The 21,552-nt window shown below is 42.7% G+C and overlaps 1 protein-coding gene across 4 annotated transcripts in view; it reads left to right on the top strand.

Moving 5' to 3' along the window:
• nbeal2 (neurobeachin-like 2) overlaps positions 1-21,552 on the top strand; it is a 231,554-nt gene that overhangs the window by 65,351 nt on the left and 144,651 nt on the right. The gene's annotated exons all lie outside the window — the stretch shown is intronic.

Below are 21,552 nucleotides of genomic sequence, written 5' to 3'. Positions count from 1 at the left end.
CTGACATATGTCGTCAAATTGGTTGTTTTGCAGCAGCAGACAAAAAAAAACACGATGGGTTCGAATAAGGAACATTAAATAAATACTGCCAAAGGAGAGCAGAATGATGAGGTAGTGTTGATGGGTTCATGGGCAGTTCAGAGGTCTGATGGTGGAGGGAAAGCAGCTGCTCCAAAAACACCTCGTGTCCATCCTCGGGCTCCTGTACCTCCCCCTGATGGTAGAAATGAGGAGAGGACATGTACTGAATGGTGGCAGTCCCTAACGATAGATCCGTTCTTGAGGTATCAGTTTTTGAAGATGTCCTAACCAAACCAGGCCTTCCTTCCTACACAAGGCCCATATTCTCTGCGGTTTCACTTCAAAGACTTCATTCTCAAGTTTACCTTCTTTGTTATATCTGACCTCTCAAAGTTGCAGCACTGGAGCTTTCTTGACAGAAAAAGAACTAGGCTCGCAAAACATACCTTGGGTCTTTATGCTAAAACCCCAAAAGACACCAATTTTAGATTACCTCACCATTAGGATGGTAACCAAAGTTACAATGTAACAGTCAATGTGGAGATGAATATTGGATTTCCTACTTTTAAAAAAAACTTCTTTGGTCAAAATGTACAGCAAGAGTTGAGAATTGTTCATAATCTCAGCATTTCTGTCTTAATTGGTTCATTAACAGATCAGAAACCACATTGCTGGGGAACTCAGCAGGTCAAGCAGTATCTGTGGAGGCAAATGAAGAATTGACATTTTAGGTCAGGACCCTGAATTAGGACTGAGAGTGCCCAGTATAGGTGTTGGGGAGGGGTGAAGCAAGGGCTGGCAGGCAAGAGGTTGGCTGTGAGACGACAGAACTCCCAAGGTCCCATCAAGTAATGTATACTGTTATTGCGTTTTGACTTGGGTCATGAATGTACCTTATAATTTGTTAATTTATTTGTGGTAATTGAATTGATGTTATTACTAGCATCCTTCATGTACACGAGGAGTAAAAATCTTAATGTTATGTCTCCATCTAAATGTGCAATGTACAATTTATAGTAATTTGTAATAAATAGTATGTACAACAGGACACTCAATATAACATAGAAATACAGTTGTGTCAGCATGAATTAATCAGTCTGACGGCCTGGTGGAAGAAGCTGTCCCGGAGCCTGTTGGTCCTGGCTTTTAAGCTACAGTACAATTTCCCCGATGGTAGCAGCAGGAATAGATTGTGGTTGGGGTGACTCGGTTTCCCAATGATCCTACGGGCCCTTTTTACACACCTGTCTTTCTAAATGTCCTGAATAGTGTGAAGTTCACATCTACAGACACGCTGGGCTGCCCACACTACTCTCTGCAGAGTCCTGCAATTGAAGGAAGTACAGATTCCCACACCAGGCAGTGATGCAGCTAGTCAGGATGCTCTCGATTGTGCCCCTGTAGAATGTTCTTAGGATTTGGGGGCCCATACCAAATTTCTTCAGCCGTCTGAGGTGAAAGAGGTGCTGTTGTGCTTTATTCACCACACAGCTGATATGTACAGACCACGTGAGATCCTCAGTGATGTGTATGCTGAGGAACTTAAAGCTGTTCACTCTCTCAACCCCAGATCCATTGATGTCAATAGGGGTTAGCCTGTCTCCATTCCTCCTGTAATCCACAACCAGCTCCTTTGTTTTTGCGACATTGAGGGAGAGATTGTTTTCTTGACACCACTGTGTCAGGGTGATGACTTCTTCTCTGTAGGCTACCTCATTATTATTTGAGATTAGGCCAATCAGTGTAGTGTCGTCACCAAATTTAATTAGCAGATTGGAGCTGTGGGGTGGCGACAGAGTCATGGGTATACAGAACGTAAAGGAGGGGGCTTAGGACACAGCCCTGAGGGGCACCTGTGTTGAGGGTCAGAGGGCCAGAAGTGAGGGAGCCCACTCTTACCATCTGCTGGCGATCTGATAGGCTCCAGCTGCACAAGGCAGGTCTCTGAGCTTCTTGTTGAGTCCGGATGGAATTATGGTGTTGAATGCTGAACTGGAGTCCAAGAACAGCATTCTCACATAAGCATCCTTCTTCTCCAGATGTATATTACCTTTGTATTATGTTTGAGTTATATGAACTGTGTTGTGCATCTTGTCCTGGAGGAACATAGTTTCGTTTGTTGGTATACATGTATATGATTGAATGACAATACATTTGAACTTGAACTAGGTGAGGAGGAATGTAATGGGGGTGGATGGAGCTAGGTGGGGGAGGGAGGGTAGAGATGGGTACAAGAGGCTGGAAGGTGATAAGTGGAAACAAGATACTGCAGATTATGGAATTTGATAATTAATACGTATGACAAATGGAAGCACGATGGCAGATGAAACCATATGGGGGGGTGGAATGAAGATGGTGATTTGGGGCAAGGAGAGACCAGAAGGAGAGAGAAAAAAGCACAGGAGCTGTGGGTTACCAGAAGTTGGAAAATTCCATGTTCATGGAATTAGGTTGCAAACAATCTAAGATGTGGAGTATTCTTTTAGTTTGTGTTTACCTCACCATGGCTGTGGAGAAGGCTAAGGATGGACAGGTTCATGTGGGAATGGAAGGAGGAGTTGACATGGTATGCAACAGGGAGGTCAGGATGGCCATCGTGGGCAGGGAACAAGTTTTCCATGAAATGGTTGTCCAGTCTACACCTGGTCTTGCCAACATATAAGAGTCCATATCAACAGCACCGAATGCAGTAGACAAGGTGGTGCTCACGAATTTATGCCTGAGCTGGAGAAGCTGTTTGGGTTCTAGATGGTGGTGAGGGAGGAGATTGCATTGCCTAGGGTTGCAGGGGAAAGTTTCTAGGGAGGTGGAGGTGTGGTTGGGAAGGGACAAGTGAACCAGGAAGTCACAGAGAAACCGGTTCCTGTGGAAAACAGAAAGCGGTGGTGAGATGAATGTGTGACTGGCTGTGGGATTCTGTTGGAGCTGCCCCACATGGCTCTATCTTCCCCCTTTCATCCCCACTATCAGTTTCTACCTGTCACCCACCCCGCTGTTTCCTGACCCCATCCCTCCCCACTTCGTTCCATTTGTCCATCATCTCCCTCCTCACCTGGTTCCACCCATCACCTGCCAGGCACTTCCTTTCCACCCGATATCACCTCTTTATACTGCTCTACACTCAGCCCTGATGCAGGATCTTGACCCAAAATGATGACGATTTGCTTCCAGCAGTTTGTTTGTTGCTCCAAATTCCAGCATCTGTTGTCTCTTGAGTCTCCAGGTCAACTGGTCGTTCAGTTTGCCAGTGTTTGGGATTTTGCTGTTGCTTTTGCTGTATGTTGCCAACATATTAATCAGCAGTTAACACTAAGGTGTGGACCTTCAGCCAAATGATGTGATAAATCAATATAATATCTAATGTGCCTCATGACTCAGTATAGGTGGAGAAGATTATAGAGTTAAGTCACCGAGGGAATCAAACATGAGACATAACTAAAGTATGTCCCTAGTTGTTAGATGTATTTCTCTGTCAATCTTGGCTTTGTTATAATTCACTCAATTCTTGAGTTAGAAGGACGTGAGTTCAAGGTTCATTTCAAGACTTGAGTACATGATCTCATCTGACACTTCAGTGCAGGACCTGGGGAGTTTGTTCACTGTGTAAACCCCTGAGGCACTTCAGTTTAATGAAGAGATTAAATCATTACAAATACCTCATCTTGTTTCTTAAACCTGGGCGTAGGTCCACTGTGCAGTGAAACATCCAGGTTTAACAAATTGGGAAGAACGTAAATCTCTACTGTCTCCTCAGATAATAATGTTTGATTCTAAAATTAGCAGTGATGATAATGGAAAAGCTCTTGAAAGCTGACTGTTTGCTCTGAAATAAAAACTTCATAAGTGAACAATCCAAACAACCATTCTAGTGATGTCCAATATGTAAACATGGCAATAGAAATTCAATTCCTTTTATTGCACAGAACTTTAAAACTATTGACTGATATTTAGATGTCAGGCTATATATTTTTCTTTTGTTTTTCTCTGTGAAAACTTGACCAAAGGATCTGTGATATGAAAAGACATGGTTGCACTGAGAGTGAAGAGCGACATAACGTCTCATGCTTCATTATAAGTTTTACTTAGAAAATCCAAATGCACAAAATATTATTTTATGCTGTTGAATACAAGAACTTGTAGTGAGGACTAACATTATCAAGTGCTTTTTTTTCTTTTCTGTGAAGACATTCTGGGATCGTACTGCCCCAGGAAATACTTCAGTAATTTTGTCTTTGTGTATCTTATGGGCAGGTTGTCTTTGCCTTGTGTGATGCCATAAACAATTCACATATCGGACAGGTTCAGGCTTAATGTCTTGCCTAAAGGATTGTAGTGCAGAGAGAATGAGGTAGGTGAAGAGATTCTTGAATTCAACATAATGAAGATGTAAGGCAGGAGAAGAGTAAAATATTCTGAAATCTAAACCTCCAAAATGTGTTGTTGCTGTTAATATACTCTGAAAGTAATAAAGATTTTCAGGATGTGGGCAGAAACAAACTATAAATAAAACAGGTTCCTTCATCTGCTGAATTTATAAGCAAATGGTTTACTTTGAATCACTCATTTATTAATGGAGTTTGGCCATGTAGTATTTAGAGATCTAAACTAATAATGCAGGATGTTTTTGTCCGGATTTCATCAAACATTGATCATTTGAATCAATTTTTAAAAAAAGTTTAGTATCAATAAAGGGACAACATGGTAGTGTAACAGTTACCTGGTTCAATTCTATCACTGTCTGTAAGGAGTTTGGATGTTCTCCCCATGACCACCTGGGTTTCCTCCAGGAGCTCCAATTTCCTCCCATATTCCAAAGATGTACAGGTTAGTAGGTTAATTGGTCACATGGGTGGAACTGACTGGCGTGGGTTCGCCAGGCCAGAAACATTTGGCCAGGGAGATTTTAACTTTCCTAATATTGATTAGCATCTCCTTAGCACAAGGGGTTTAGATGGGGTGGAATTTGTTAAGTGTGGTCAGGAAGGTTTCCTGACACAATATGTAGATAAACCTACTAGAGAAGAGACTGTACTTGATCTGGTATTGGGAAATGAACCTGGTCAGGTGTCAGATCTCTCAGTGGGAGATTATTTTGGAGGTAGTGACCACAACTCTATCTCTTTCACCATAGTGCTGGAGAGGGATAGAAGCAGACAATTTGGGGAAACATTTAATTGGGTTAGGGGGAAATATGACGCTATTAGGTAGGAACTTGGGAGCATAAATTGGGAGCAGATGTTCTCAGTGAAATGCACGGCATAAATGTGGCAAATGTTCAGGAAAAATTTGCATGGAGTTCTGCACAGGTATGTCTATTGAGGCAGGGAAATGATGGTAGGGTTAAAGAACCATGGTGTACAAAGTATGTAGAAAATCTAGTTAAGAAGAAAAAAAAAGCTTACGAAAGGTTCAAGAAACTAGTTACTGTTGGAGCTCTAGAAAAATACAAGGTTGCTAGGAAGGAGCTTAAGAAAGGAACTAGGAGAGCCAGAAGGGGCCATGAGAAGGTCTTGGTGAGCAGGATTAAGGAAAACCCCAAGGCATTCTACAAGTATGTGAAGAGCAAGAGGATGAGCCATGTGAGAATAGGACCGATCAGGTGTGATAGTGGAAACGTGAGCATGGAGTCGGAGGAGGTAGCAGAGGTACTTAATGAATACTTTGCTTCAGTATTCACCAGGGAAAAAGACCTTGACAGTTGTTGGGATGACTTATAGCGGACTGAAATGCTTGAGCATACAGACATTAAGAAAGAGGATGTGCTGGAGCTTTTGAAAAGCATGGAGTTAGATAAGTCATCGGGACTAGATGAGATATACCCCAGGCTACTGTGGGAGGTGAGGGAGGAGATTGCTGAGCCTCTAGCGATAATCTTTGCATCAACAATGGGGTTGGGAGAAGTACCGGAGGATTGGAGTGTTGCAAACGTTGTTCCCTTGTTCAAGAAAGTAAGTAGAGATAACCCAGGAAATTATAGACCAGTGAGTCTGAATTCAGTGGTGGGAAAGCTGTTGGAGAAAATCCTGAGAGGCAGGATTTCTGAGCATTTGGAGAGACATAATATGATTAGGGATAGTCAGTATGGCTTTGTCAAGGGCATGTCTTGCCTTACGAGCCTGATTGATTTCTTTGAGGATGTAACAAAACACACTGATGAAGGTAGAGCAGTGGATGTAGTTTATATGGATTTCAGTAAGGTATTCGATAAGTTTCACCATGCAAGGCTTCTTCAGAAGGTAATGAGGCATCGGATCCAAGGAGACCTTGCTTTGTGGATCCAAAATTCGTTTGCCCACAGAAGGCAAAGGTGGTTGTAGATGGTTCCTATTCTGCATGGAGGTTGGTGACCAGTGGTGTTCCACAGGGATCTGTTCTGGGACCCCTCCTCTTTGTGATTTTTATAAATGACCTGGATGAAGAATTAGAAGGGTGGGTTAGTAAGCTTGCTGATGACACAAAGGTTGGGAGTGTTGTGGATTTTAACAACCTCTGGGTTGTCAGAGGTTACAGCAGAACATCGATAGGATGCAGAACTGGGCTGAGAAGTGGCAGATGGACTTCAACCCAGGTAAGTGTGAAGTGGCTCATTTCGGAAGGTCCAATTTGAAGACAGAATATAATATAAACGTAAGACTTTTGGCAGTGTGGAGAATCTGAGAGATCTTAGGGTCTGTGTCGATAGGACACTCAAAGCTGCTGCACCGGTTGACAGTGTTGTTAAGAAGGCATATGGTGTGTTGGCCTTCATCAACCCTAGATTGAGTTCAAAAGCAATGAGGTAATGTTACAGCTATATAAGACCTTGGTCAGACCCCACTTGGAGTACTGTGTTCAGTTCTGGCCACCTCACTGCAGGAAGGATGTGGATAGTATCGAGAGAGTGCAGAGGAATTTACAAATATGTTGCCTGGATTGGAGGGCGTACCTTATGAGAATAGGTTGAGTGTACTTGGCCTTTTCTCCTTGGAGCAACGGAGGATGAGAGGTGACCTGATAGAGGTGTATAAGATGATGAGGGGCATTGATCGTGTGGATAGCCAGAGGCTTTTTCCCAGGGCTGAAATGGCTAACACAAGGGGGCATAGTTTTAAGGTGCTTGGAAATAGGTATGGAGGGCGTGTCAGGGGTAACTTTTTCCACACAGAGAGTGGTGGGTGCGTGGAATGCACTGCCAGTGATAGTGATGGAAGAGGATACAACAGGGTTTTTTAAGAGCCTCTTAGATAGATACATGGAGCTTTGAAAAATAGAGAGCTATGTGCTAGGGAAATTCTAGGCAGTCTCTAGAGTAGGTTACATGGTCGGCACAAAATTGTGGGCCGAAAGGCCTGTAATGTGCTTTAAATTTCTATGTTCTAAGTTCTAAAGGCCCATTACTGTGCTCTATCTCTCAACAAAAAAAAACAAAGTTGTCAGGTTATAAAAACAATTCTGACTTTTATAAGTTAAGAAACAATTTTGCTGACATTGCTTCGTTTGGCCTACAAATAATTGGTTTCATGTCAGTGTGGTTGATTCTCAATTGCTTTTTGAAACAACCTAATGTGTCATCCAGTTTGGGCATGAGGGTATGTGTCAAACCAAGGCTGGGGTGCACAACAATGCAGTGTGTTTCAAAAATAAGTCACATCCTGAGACAAGTTACTCTGTCTTTTGAGTTAGTTTCTCACAACGCCATTTATTTGGCCCAGGTCATGTCTTCCTCAGTAGGCGGTTCAAGAGCCAGCTCACTGTTAACACAATTGCATTGGTTAGTGCATTCACAGTACTGTGCCCGCATGTTACGCCTTGGAACATGCAACATGCAGGAGAACCTGGGACCACTTGCTCAGAGTCCTGTGCAGATACGCACTACACCTCTGGCCGTCTGGGGTCAACAGAAACGCACACAAAAGGCTGGAGGAACTCAGCAGGTCAGGCAGCATCTATGGAGAGGAATAAATAGTCAATGTTGTGGGTTGAGACTATTTGTCAGGACCTTTCATCAGATCTCGGCCCAAAATGTCAACTGTTTTATCCTCTCCATAAATTCTGCCTGACCTGCGAAGTTTCTCCAGCATTCTATGTGTGCTGCTGTGGATTGCTACCATCTGCAGAATCTCTTATGTTTATGATCCTCCACTCGACATTGCCCAGGGTGGAACAATGGTTATGTTGAGTGAAGGGTTCAGTATACTGTGGATCTGCCCCTTCAAACAATGGTCAGCATACCTCACACAATCTGATAAATCAAAATGATGTTCCTGACCTGGATTATTTAATTCCCTTATAATGACTTCATCTCTTAATAATAAGTGTATTTAAAATACATTGACATTTTTGACTTAATAATTTTAATTGATTAAAATCTGCCTCAGGGATTTTCAATGTCTTGATCAAAAGGTTATCAGGTCAGTCTGGAGGCAAGTTATTGATAAGGAAGCCTAATCCCAGTGGCCCATTCTAAAAGAAGGGGTGGAAAATGGAGAGTTGGGTTTGTTCAGTGAGGGAACTCTTGAGAATTCTGCAGAGACAGCTCTTACAAGACACATGGAATGGTGTTCTCAAAGGGATGAGTTATTTTTATTGTATGATTGTCTAATTGGTGAGGTTGAAGTTCAACCCTTAGGAAGAAAGGCTTGGCTTTCAGAAGTCAGGTTACGCAGAGTAAGCTGATCCCAGTCAGTATCATGGTGAATGTGCTATCATTGACCTCCTTAACCATGGGACCAAGGAGGATGAGGGAATTGAATTCCCAAGTTATCCTAGAGGCATGAACATTAGTTGTACATTGTGCATCTAGCTACATGGTGCCACTGATGTTCAATGTTTAGACTCGTATTTGTAAGTGTCCTTAACTTCCAGCGAGGACAGGAGTGAGGTCACACCTTTTAGATATTGCTGGTTGAAATGTAAGTGGAATCCTTCACTTTGTAAGCAGTGATGTAGTATGACTTTGGCAACATACGCACTATGCTGGAGGACTGAGTAGGTCAGGCAGCGTATAGGGAGGAAGGTGAACAGTTGATGTTTCACGCTAAGACTCTTCACAGGATCTCCTGATGAAAGGTCTCAGCCCAAAATTTTGACTGTTTATTTCCTTCCGTAGATGCTGCCTGACCTGCTGAGTTCCCTCCAGCATTTTGTATGTGTTCCACACAAGATTTCCAGCATCTGCAGAATCTCATGTATCTCTGGTATAGTGTGAATTCATTGCTCTTCAATTCTAAATCTTTATAGTTTACTGTTTAGTCATCAGCTTGTGTATTGGAGATGGTATAGAGGAGACCTGCCAGAACGAAGCTTTGTGGGAAGTTGAGAAACACTGAAATTTTCTGTCCTAAAGGTGAGCAGATTAACAGGGGCTTAAAAATATGAGGAGTTTTGTAAAGACTAAAGTGGGGAAAAAACTAGTTATCTCTGCCAGCAGGCAGCTTGATGAAGAGAGATTAAAAGTTTAGGATAATTTTTCTAAAGGGTAAAAGGAGAAAAGCTGTTTTTTTTTAAATACAGCATGTTATTAAGATCTGGAGTGCACCATTTGAAAAGGTGGTGAAATCAGATTCAAAAGAGAATTGGAAATACACTTGCAAAAGAAAAAAAATGTGGTGTCATGTTGCAAGGAGGAAGTGGGACAAATTAAGTAATCGTGTCAAGGTGCCTGCATGGTTAATGTGAACTGAAAGTTGTGTGTGTGTGTGTGTGTGTCCGTGTCCGTGTCCTGTTTCTGGGCTTGACTCTCACACTGGAAACACACAGCCTCAACTCCAAAGGGAGCTCATATTATTTCCATACACTGACTTCTGTCTCTGATTGCATCTGGACTGCAGCTAGTCACTGGATGTGGCCTATATAACAGTCTTCTAGAAATCGTTCAGTGAATTGAGAGTTGACTGGGAGCACGGCCAATTCCAGTCTGGGAGAATGGTCTCAGTGGTACCACCTGCCCCAGTGTCACTGGCCATACTTCCCACTCTGCGGCTGTTTGACTTGCATTGCGAGGCAGGGTGTTTGACCTCACACCCTGGGGTCAGCACTGTGGCACAGCAGCTGGAGCTCCTGCCTTGCTCCTCCATCGACCTGGATTCAATACTATCCTCTGCTGCTCTCTGAGTGGAGTTTGCACTGTGTGGCTTTCCTCTGAGAGCTCTTATTTCGTCCTGCATTCCAGAGACGTGCAACACTCCCCGCCGCCACCCCCCCACCCCAAGTGGAAAGAAAATGAGGACTGTTAATGGGAATGTGAGGAGAGTAAAGTAGAATTAGTATAAATGAGTGTTTGAAGTCAGCACCAACTCAACGGGCTGAACAGCATGTTTCCATGCTGTTTGATGCAATTGCACTTTTGATAAACCATTAATCAATAATAACTTAAACACCACCATTGGGATTTTTTACCCTTTAAAGCAAATATTATCACAAGAGCTTGGGCCACTTGTAGGGCATAGAAAATGCAGTCATCTCTGTATACTGATCTGATGGTAAGATTTGGGGAGAGGGGATTGTGAGATGGATGTACAAGAATGAAGCAAGGGAGAACAAATCCAATGGCGGGCAGGAAGGGAGGCTTAGGAAGACAGCGTGAGGGAGAATTCAGTGAACAGAAGTGAACTAGAGATGAGGAAAATAGAGAAGCAGAAATGTACCTCAAAGAGCAAGGTGGCATCAGCAATATATTTCTACCATTTTTCATTTTGATATAAAAACAATAACTTCTCAAAATATTCAGCATAGCAGGCAGCATCTAAAGAGAGAAATAAGATTAATCTTTTCGGTCAATATCCTGTCAAACAATAGGCACTTGTCTCAAAGTTGCAGTACCAGAAGTTTAGCCAGACCTTTGACAAGATCCTACATTGATCGGCTACTCTGGAAGATTAGATCATGTGCAATCAAGGGTGAACTAGCATATTGGCTTGGCGAAAGGAGGTAGAGGATAGGAGTGGAAGAGGAAAATTATTATTTCGATAGGAGATCTGTGACCAATGGTGTGCCACGGGAATCAGTGCAGGGTCCAGTGTTGTCTTCTGTCTTACCAATTTGTATGACTATCTTGTAAATATGATTAGTAAGTTTGATATTGCCAAATTTAGGGGCATTGTGGACAATGAAGAAGATTATCTAAGATTGCAACAGGATCCCGATAACTGCAAAAGTGGACCAAGGAATGGCAGATAGAATTTAACTCAGACAACTGCAAGGTATGCACTTTGCTCAGTTAAACCAGGACATCAAATTCAGAGTAAATAGTACAGCCCAGCATAACATTGTGCAACAGAGAGATGAAGGGACACAGATACATAATTCCTTGAAAGGGATGACACAGTTAAAAAGCTGATAAAGAAGGTATTTGTCACACTTGCCTTCATTGGTCAAGATATTGAGTGCAGGACTTGGGACATTGTGTTACAGCTGTGTACGTCATTGGTGAGACCACTCTTGGAGTATTGTGTGCGGTTGTCATTGCCCAGAAATGGGAAGGATATCCTGGAAAAGGTGAAAAAAATAATTGACAAAGATGTTACTAGAGCTAGAGACTTGAGTTACAAGGAGAAACTGGAAAGGCAGGGACTTTTTACCCTGGAGCATCGGCGGCTGAGAAATGGCCTTATAGAGCAAGGGTTCTGAACCTTTTTTATGCCATGGACCATTATGCAAGGGGACTATGGACCTTGTGTTGGGAACCCCTATTCTAAAAGGTTGGTAAAGTGGATTTTCCCAATCCTTTTCCTGGATAGGAGAGTCAAAACTAGAGGACAAAGACTTCAGGCGTGGGTTTAAGATTTAAAAAGGACCTGAGCAGCATCTTTTCACTCGGGGTGTTGGGTAAATGCAATGTGCTACAGAGGAAGCTGAAGAGGCAGATACAATTACAGTGGTTAAAAGGCATTTGGACATGTACGTCAATAGACAATACCTAGAAGGATGTAGGCCAAATGAAAATAGCTTGCACAGACATCCAGGTCAAAGTAGAAAAGTTGGGTTGAAAGGTCTGTAACAATACGCTGTGGCCACTTTGTTAGGTGTACCTGTACAGCTGCTTATAATGCAAATATCTAACAGCCAATCATGCAGCAGCAATTTAATGCATAAAAACATGCAAACATGGTCAAGAAGTTCAGTTGTTGTTCAGACCAAACATCAGAATGGGAAAGAAATGTGATCTAAGTGACTTTGATTGTGGAATGATTGATGGGGTGATTTGAGTATCTCAAAATCTGCTGATCTCCTGGGACTTTCACACACAACGGTCTCTGGTGGTTGTAGAATGACACATAAAACAGAAACATCTAGTGAGCAGCGGTTCTGTGAGTGTAAACACTTTGTTAATGAGAAAGGTCAGAGGAGAATGGCCAGAATGGTCAAAGCAGACAGGAAGGCAACAGTAACTCAAATAACCACACCTTACAACAGTGGTGTGCAGAAGAGCATCTCTGAGTGCACAACATCTCAAACCTTGAAGTGAATGGGCTACTGCAAGGGTCCCCAATCTTTGTTGCACCGCAGACCAGTTTAATATTGACGATATTCTTGCGGACCGGCCGACCGGGCGGGTGGGGGGGGGGCCCGTTCAAGTTCAACAGTGCGTGACAGGGAATGAGGAAAGGTGCAGCTGCATATATCGTTTCATATCGCCAAATCATATCGTTTCCTCGCAGCCTGGTGGTTGGGGACCACTGGGCTACTGCAGTAGATGACCACAAATATATACTCAGTAGCCGCTTTAAGTACAGGAGGTACGTAATAAAGCAGTCACTGAGTATATGTTACTTTTAAACTTGTGTTTTGAATATTATTCAATCATGGATCACACAACAAATGCAATTTGTTCTGTCATACGTGTCCTGCCTCTTTAGTAGAGCTATACAATTACTTCTATTCTCCTACTCTTTATATCCATTACCCAACATTTTTGTTTACTTCAAGCTTTTATCCTTTTAAGTCTACACTAACACATTAAGTTCTAAGCCACTGAACCTTCAGACCTCCCCCACACCGCATTAAGGTGTACAAACTAGAATGTATTGCACAAGGTTGCTAAATAAAGCCAAGAATTTGGAAAATACAATACAAAATTAGTATTTTCCTCTTGCTGACTAGTATGAGCCCAGTGCAGGTGAGGGATCCTTCTCCCTTGTGATGTGAAATTCCACACTTTTGTGTGCTGAAAATACAGGTCTGTTTGTGGTGGAGCTTTGCCAAAATTTGCACTTCTTCATCAGAATCACAAGGAATGAACGTGGAGTGGCAGTTTCACCAGGTGTTGAGTGAGTCTTTGGGAGAACCTTGTCGGAAAAATCTCCTGTGACCCTTAGAGGACCTTCACGCAAAGGAAAATATAGCTAAGGCCTATAGTTCCAACCACTGACAGAAGATCAGAGCTGCTTTATTTCTGGCTTTTATTGTCATGTATTCATGTATATTTTGACCCTTACACATTGCTGTCAAGCTTCCGTGTGTGTTAGGTACTGAACGTAATGTGAGGGGGCATTCGGACTTCAAAATCAGCAGCTACCCGTTTGTTCCTCACTTCTCTGTCTCTCGTTTGTGTGCTACTGACGGCCAGCAGCCTTCCCAATACCACAGACCTAACAACGGGCAATGAGATGACAAATCCTCATGTGGTATTTATTGTTTTGTTCCAGTCGGCAAGAAAAGTCTGTATGCAATGCTGACCGTACACCACTGTGTAATGGGGGTGAATGAAAAGAAAACAGCCACAAGAAGCGTGGCAAGTGAAGGATCTGAGGGGAGAGAACGAGAATGTGAAGGTTAAATAAAATAGCTAAGGAAGGGAGAGGAAGACAGATAAATCAGTAACTTTTCTGGCACATGACTGTGTTTGAAAATGGTGACAATGTTTGGAAATGGTGACAATGTTTGGAAATATGGGGTTGTATGACAAAACGACAGAACAATGAAATTCATATACTGAAAGATTTGAATATTTTGCACTGGCAAATCAAATTTCAGGTGATATTCAATTTCCAATTTTTCTGTCTTTGTGTTGGGTGCAAAAACGTTTAATTTATTACACAATCTAGTGCAACCTGCTGAGCCTGGCGATAAGCCTGAAGAGGACATAGTTTGAGTCTTAAAGGACCACTATTCATCTAAACATTTGATTATTCCTGATAGGTTTAGATTTCACAAAAGGAATCAAGAGGAAGGCAAGTCTATTTCACAATTTGTGGCAGTGCTGAAGCAATTGTCTGAATACTGATTTTGGGAAGTCACTGAATAACACATTACATGATAGACTCGCATGTGGTTTGCGTAGTGAGGCAATTTAGAAATGTTTGCTTGCAGAAGACAGACTGACATTACAGGAAGCAATGGAGATGACAACTAAAGAAGCACAGCTGTTAAGTCTTCCCAAGTTCATAAAGTTTCTACTGACTTTAGGAATAAGACGCCTATTAGCAATCAGTGTTACCATTGTGGCAAAACAGGGTATTCAAGAAAAGAATGCTGGAATACGGATTTAGATTGGCAAAAAGGGGACATATTGAACACGCCTGTGAAAGTGAAAAGACAACGTGAACAAGATGGAGTGTACTGAAGATGGACTGAGTGACCATCACTCTGGTTGAAGAAGCTTTGCGTGTTTTATCTGTTTCAGAACACAAAAACAGCTATTGGGTGACCCTACAGCTAGATTAGATTAGATTATGAGGACATGCAGTCCTCTTTTATTGTCATTTAGTAACGCATGCATTAAGAAATTATACAATGTTTTTCTAGAATGATATCACGGAAACACATGACAAACCGACTGAAAAACTGACAAAAACCACATAATTATAACATATAGTTGCAATAGTCTAAAGCAATACCGTAATTTGATAAGAACAGACCATGGGCACGGTAAAAGTCTCAAAGTCTCTCGAAAATCCCATCATCTCATGCAGACAGTGAACCTCCAGCGCTGCAAACTTGCCGATGCAGCATCCTGGAAGCATCCGACCACAATCCAATTCCGAGTCCGTCTGAAAACTCCGAGCCTCCGACCAGCTATTCGACACCGAGCACCGAGCACCATCTCTGCCGAGCGCTTCAATCCCAGCCCCGGCAACAGGCAATAGGCAAAGCCGAGGATTTGGGGCCTTCCCCCCCGGAGATTCTTGATTGCACAGTAGCAGCGGCAGCGAAACAGGCATTTCAGAAGTTTCTCCAGGTGTTCCTCCGTGCTTCTCACGGCTGTCTCTATCAAATCAGGATTGTGCACGGCCCCCTAGTTAACACATATCGATATCATTCGGAATGGCCGCGCGCGCTGCGTCACGCCGCCATCTTCTCCTCCTTCCTATGATGGGGCTATGGTGAGGATGCAGGTGGACATGGGTACTGCAGGATCGCTGGTGTCAGAGCTCGTTTACAAGGAGAAATTGTAGCATCTCAACCCAGAACGGGCAAGGTTGACTTTAAAGAGTTACACTGGTGAGGTTGTTCCAGTGAGGGGAGTAGTACATGTTACAGTGAAGATGAACAAACAGAGAAAGAAACTTCCACTGTTACCCAGCTCTTCTGCACCGCTCGTGGCTGAAGCAGCTCAAAGTCTACTCACACGAAGTGCACTTGATTATTGGGAGCACTGGTCTACAAGAGGTATTGAAGAAACACACAGAAATATTCAACAGAGATTTGGGCAGAGTGAAAGAAGTCTCTGTTAAGCTGGCTGCTAAATCCAACACAACACCCAAATGCCTTCAGGAAAGACCAGCTCGATACGCCCTCAAACCGAAGGAAGAGGCTGATTTTGAAAAAGTGGTTCCAATACCCTACTCTGGACCAATGTGTGTAAGCAAACGGGCAACTCCAGTGCTTCCTGTCCTAAAAAGGGTTGGATCTTTAAGGCTTTGTGGAGACTTCAATGTGACCATTAACCCAGTTCTTGCGGTTGAACAATACCCTCTTCCCCCTCATTAATAAACTTTTTGCAGGATTAGCCAGACTTTTAGCAAGATTGACTTCTGTCAAGTGTACTTAGAGATGCATGTGGAACCAGAGTCACAGGAAATGTTGACCATAGTAACTCACAAAGGAATGTTCAGTACTGACCATTTGGTATCAGCTCGGCTCCTGCACTTTTCCAGTGAGCAATGGGCCATATCTTGAGCAGGTTGATAGGGGTGCAATGTTATTTGGATGAGTTGCTGATTACTGGGAAAATGAGCATGAGTACCTACAAAACCTGGATGCCTCACTGCAAAGACTCAAGGAATATGGGCTAAGGGTCCTGACGGACAGGTGTGAGTACGTCCAACCTTCATTTGGTCCATCCTCAGTGCACTCCATTGACAATGTATGACTTCACAAGGCACCATCAAAGGTGAAGTCAATCATGGAGGCTCCATCACCACAGAATGCAAGTCGATTAAAATCTTTCTTAGGACTACGAACATTCTACACAAAGTTTGTTCCTAACTTAGCTAGCATGAAACCACTCCATGAGATTTTAAATAAATCACCATGCTGGCAGTGGACAGATCGCTGTGAAGAGGCTTTTAAAAAGACCGAAACAGCTTTGTCATAATCTGAAACACCCACATACTTCTTCCTGTCATTGCCCATACAGTTGGCCTGCGATGCATCACGCAGCGTCACGGCAGTTATCGCACATTATGCCGTCAGGTGAAGAGCATCCAGTCACTTTCGCACCAAGGACATTAAGCAAGGCAGAAAGCCACCATGCCCAGATTGAGCAGGAGCAGGAGCAGTTGTCTTTGGAGTTACGAAATTCCATTAATTCCTCTTCGGTTGATGACCTACACTACCGACAGATCATCGCCCTGGCTGCTAGTCAAATGCCACACTGGGTTCTGTTACTATCTGCACATAGGTACAATATAAAGCACGGAGGTCTGAGCACCATTCGAATGCTGTGGACTATCCAGGCTTCCCTTAACTGTTTCTGCTCCAGAGCCATCCCCAAAAGAGAGCTTTTACTTGAAGGAAATACTTAAAGCTCTGATAACTGCCGTGCAAGTCTGGAAGCATGCCCATATTGACCCTGTTCTATTTAAAGTAGGGTACATAGTTAACTTATGAATAGATAGGAGAGCCAACCGTAGAATTGACACCTTATCAGGCTCGATGGCTCAATGGAAGGAGCTGACAGTCCAATCAGGCTGTTTGCTGTGGGCCTACCATGTTGTCATTCCTCCACCATTAGAAAGCAAGTGCTTGACGAGCTACATGCTGGACACTGTGGCATAGTGCATCTACTTATGGTGGCCAGGACTGGATTTAGCCATCAAAGGGAAGGCCAAAGCATGCCCACGTTGTCAGCGAGCGAGAAATATTCCTCAATTTGTTCCTTTGCATCCATGGGAATGGCCTGAAGAAGCATGGCAGAGGATTCACATGGATTTTGCAGGACCTGTAGAGGGCCACGTGTCCTCGGTCATAGTGGACACACACAGCAAATGACCTGAGTTTGCCATCATGAAGAGCTTTATATCTGAGGAAAAAGTATTGAGGAACAATGTCCCACCTTTAGCCATTTTGTGCTTCCTCAACAGCTTGTTAAGTGATAATGGTGTACAAATACAGTCTGAAGAGTTCAAGGCATTTACAGAAGCTAACGGTATTCAGCACATCAAGTCAGCACCATTTCATCCAGCCACTAATGGCCTTGCTGAATGATTTGTACAAACAATGAAACAATCTCTCAAGATTTTAGTGGGAAGTGAATCTCTTAACCTGCATCTTCACACTTCTTTGCTGACATACCACAACGTGCCTGACGCCACCGGCTGAATTGCTCCAGTCACTGCGCTGATGAACAGACAGCTTTGCATCCAGCTTGACCTGCTTAGACCCCCAAATGTAAAGCAGATTTTGCTAAATGAACAGAAAACCCAAGCAAAAAGGATGTGCCAAAACTCAGTACAGCAGGAGAGAGAGTGCTTGCTCTGAAGTGCATCTATGGAACAAAGTGGATACCTGGAATGGTGGTGGCACAAACTGGTCCTGTGTCATACACAGCAGAAACTAGTTACCACAGCATCTGAAGAAGGCATGTTGATCAGGTGTTGCCCACTTCTGACGCAACTGAAAACCAACACAAACTGCCCAATCCAGATCCTATTGTAGAAATGGGACAGGACTCTGAAACATCAACTGCAGAACCTCCATTAAGATCAAATGACACAGCCAGTTCTCCCACATCACCTGTGTTTTCTGGGGGGGGGGGGGTTGCCCCCTGATAGCAGTGGAGTACCCAAGCCAAGATCTATACATACACCACCAAGAGATGAAATGACTTTGGCGTCCTCCTCAAGTTGTTGGTACCCTCACTGGAACAGGCAGCCTCCAGTCAGATTGAATCTCTAGTTTAGTGACTATCCCTTAGCATATGGAGCAGAATAATTCCCCAGAGTATCTGGGAATAGAGACACTCTTTCCTAGTTTAGAAAATAAATGTTTTTTTAATTGTTGGTTGAATTTGATGATTACACCATTGAATGTTCAGTCTATATATGGGAAGGGAGAGAAGCATTTAAAATAAGAGAGAAAGAATATGTATGTTTTGTATATTTTGAACCTTGCATGTAGCTGTCAAGCCTCCCTGTGCATTACGGACTGAACATAATGGGACAGAACATTCTGAGTAGATGGCTTACGTGCAAAGTAAACAGCTGCAACTCAACTTTCCGTCTCCTGTGTGTGGCTTCTCAGTACCACAAACATAATATTGACATTGATTGTGTTTGAAGGGGTGGTTTAGGACCTTACCAGGTGGAAGGCGCACATGAGGTGCAAAATAAGAAATGGGGAGGAGAATGGGGAAAAGCAGAGATTTTCCAAAGAAATGCCCTTTGATCATATCGGAAAGAGGAGCAGCTGAAAGCTCAGGATATCTATGTCCTGGAATTCTCCACAGAGCAACATGGCAATTGAGGTGTTGAATAATTGCTCAAGACCACAGCAGAGGGCAGGAGGCCCATGACCCCTCCGTCATGGGAGAAGGTGGAGCCTGTGTCCTTTGCTGTATAGCTTCTAGATTTATCAAGTCTCTGACTTTAGTTAATGCTCTTTCTTTCTGTCTGGATCAGAACTGGCCATTTCCACTTATCTTTATTTGAGCTATTTTTCTATTTCTATGAATATGTCCTGGCTTGCAGGACACATCCCACAGCGTTGCTATTAACAACATATTACACGAAGTAGTAGCATGCTACTCGACCTGACTGCTCCTATTAACTCACTTGGTCACAGCCTATCAGAAATATTCTTCTTGTTCTAATTGTCCCTCCCCCAAATTCTTGGCTACGGAAAATAAACTTCTTTTTCTCTCTTACCCAGTTCTGATGAAGGCTCCTAGACCTGAAACCTGACGTGTTTCTCTTTCCACAGCTGCGATCTGACCTGCTGAGGGTTTCTTGCATTCTCTGTTTTTACTTCAGAGATGCAGCATCTGCTGGAATAGCAGTCGTACTCAGTCCAGGGATGTTTCTAACTCTCCATCTCTTGGTGTAGATGTATTTCTGTTGTTTATAACAGAAACGGTTCAGTAACGGTTAACTGCGCAGGGTGTCTTGGTTTTTGTACTTGTTTCCACAGTGGGCACAATGCAGTCAGTGAGGGTAAGTGCATTAAGTAGCAAGTTAATTAATGTTCTAGAAGTTAATTTTGTAAGAATTTATAAGTTGATTAATTAATTACCAAGTGCACTAGAACTAGAGGAGGGGATTGTGGTAGCAGTTAGTGGATGCAAGGACAAAAAAGTGCAGTGAAAATGAAAAATGTGAGTAGAAGAGTGGGCGTGAGTATGCTTCGAACAGCGGAATGAGGTTAGAGGTTTTGTGCCATAGAATGCAGATGATGTACTCACATCTAACTGGTTCAATTACTTCATTTAAAAACATAGAACGTTTGCTTCTATTGCCTTGCCTTTACTATAGACCAAATCAACCCAAGAATATGATCATTCATGGGGATCAGTGTGAGCAGATGACTAAGAAATTGATCAAGAGGCAGATTTTAAACAGTTTAGAGCAAAGCATGAATCATGATGAGGCTTCAGGGAAAATTTGGAGGCTTCTCCACAAAAGGCCTATTCACCTAATCTGAAGAGTAATATAAGTGGCCAGATTAAGAGGAGTGCAGGTACCTCAGCAGAATATGGAGATATCTTCATGTCACTCAAACTTCTAGAGATATACTGTAGAGAACATTCTGACGGGCTGCATCACTGTATGGTATGAGGGTTGGGGTGGTGGACTTACTGCACAGGATCGAAAGAAGCTACAGAAAGTTGTAAAATTAGTCAGCTCCATCATGGGTACTAGCCTCCATAGTATCCAAGACATCTTCAAGGAGTGGTGCCTCAGAAAGGCGACGTCCATTATTAGGGACCCCCATCACGCAGCACATGCCCCCTTCTCATCGTTACTGTCAGGAAGGAGGTACAGAAGCCTAAAGGCACACACTCAGCGATTCAGGTACAGCTTCTTCCCCTCTGCCATCCAATTTCTAAATGGACATTAAACCCATGGACACTACCTCGCTTTTTTATCATTTCTGTTTTTGCAGTATTATTTTTAATGTAGCTATTTAATATAAGTAAACTTACCGTAATTCTTTTTTTTTCTATATCTATCGTGTATTGCATTGTACTGCTACTGCTAAGTTAACAAATTTCACAACATATGCTGGTGACAGTAAACCTGATTCTGATTCTGGAGGTGGAGACAACTCCCTGATCAGAAGCCAGAACCAACATAAACAGGTAAATTTAAGTATAAGTAATGAATGGACATTTGTGACTCTTCTCAGCTGTATCCAACCTTGGCAAGGTGGCTGCCAGCAGTGCTCTATGACAATCGGTATCCTAGATTTAAATCGAAATTATCTATGTCCAGTGCTAAAGCATTATAGGATATCATTTATTCTTTTTTTAAACATGTTAAATTAATTTCCTTAACTACAAAAAAATAATTAAATACTGATAATATTGGCCCAGAAATTCAGAAATAAGAGATTGTGGTTAAAGCAAAATAGGCTCTATAATTTAGCAGAAGTGATTTTTGGAAATCATGTAAATGGCTAGAATTCACCACAGCGTATTTGTCAGGAAAATATTACAAATGATGTTGCAAAAATATTTCCAGCTATTGCAGGCAAGTATGGCCAATTATTGTTATTATTAACAAAAATATCCAGAAGGGAATGGTGTGGATGGCTTTGAAATTCAATAATGATCTAACAAATAGCTGCAGTACTTTCCCTTTTGTTATGGGGTAGCGTTGTGTGTTCTGCTCTTGAGGGCAATAAAAAGAGTTTAAGTGAAGTATCATTGCACCTGGATGCTGCCTTTGCTCTTTGTGAATCCAGACAGTTCCTTGGCCCAGAAAATCAAGAACATTGTGATTATTCTTTTGCATGTACCCAGGCCAGCTAAATAGTATCGATTGAGCGGAATGGCGAATTTAAAATGAAAATCCCGAAAAAGCCCTGCAACACAAAGGCCAGTGGGCAAGCAAGACGATGTCAAATGATCAAGTTCCACTGCAAACAAAAATTTGACAGCAACAATATAGACTG

The sequence above is a fragment of the Mobula hypostoma genome, chromosome 1 (assembly GCF_963921235.1).
Source record: "Mobula hypostoma chromosome 1, sMobHyp1.1, whole genome shotgun sequence".
Classification (NCBI taxonomy): Eukaryota; Metazoa; Chordata; class Chondrichthyes; order Myliobatiformes; family Myliobatidae; genus Mobula; species Mobula hypostoma.
The sequence above is the reverse complement of the archived record's forward strand: the minus strand, read 5'-3'. Positions and strand labels throughout refer to the sequence as shown.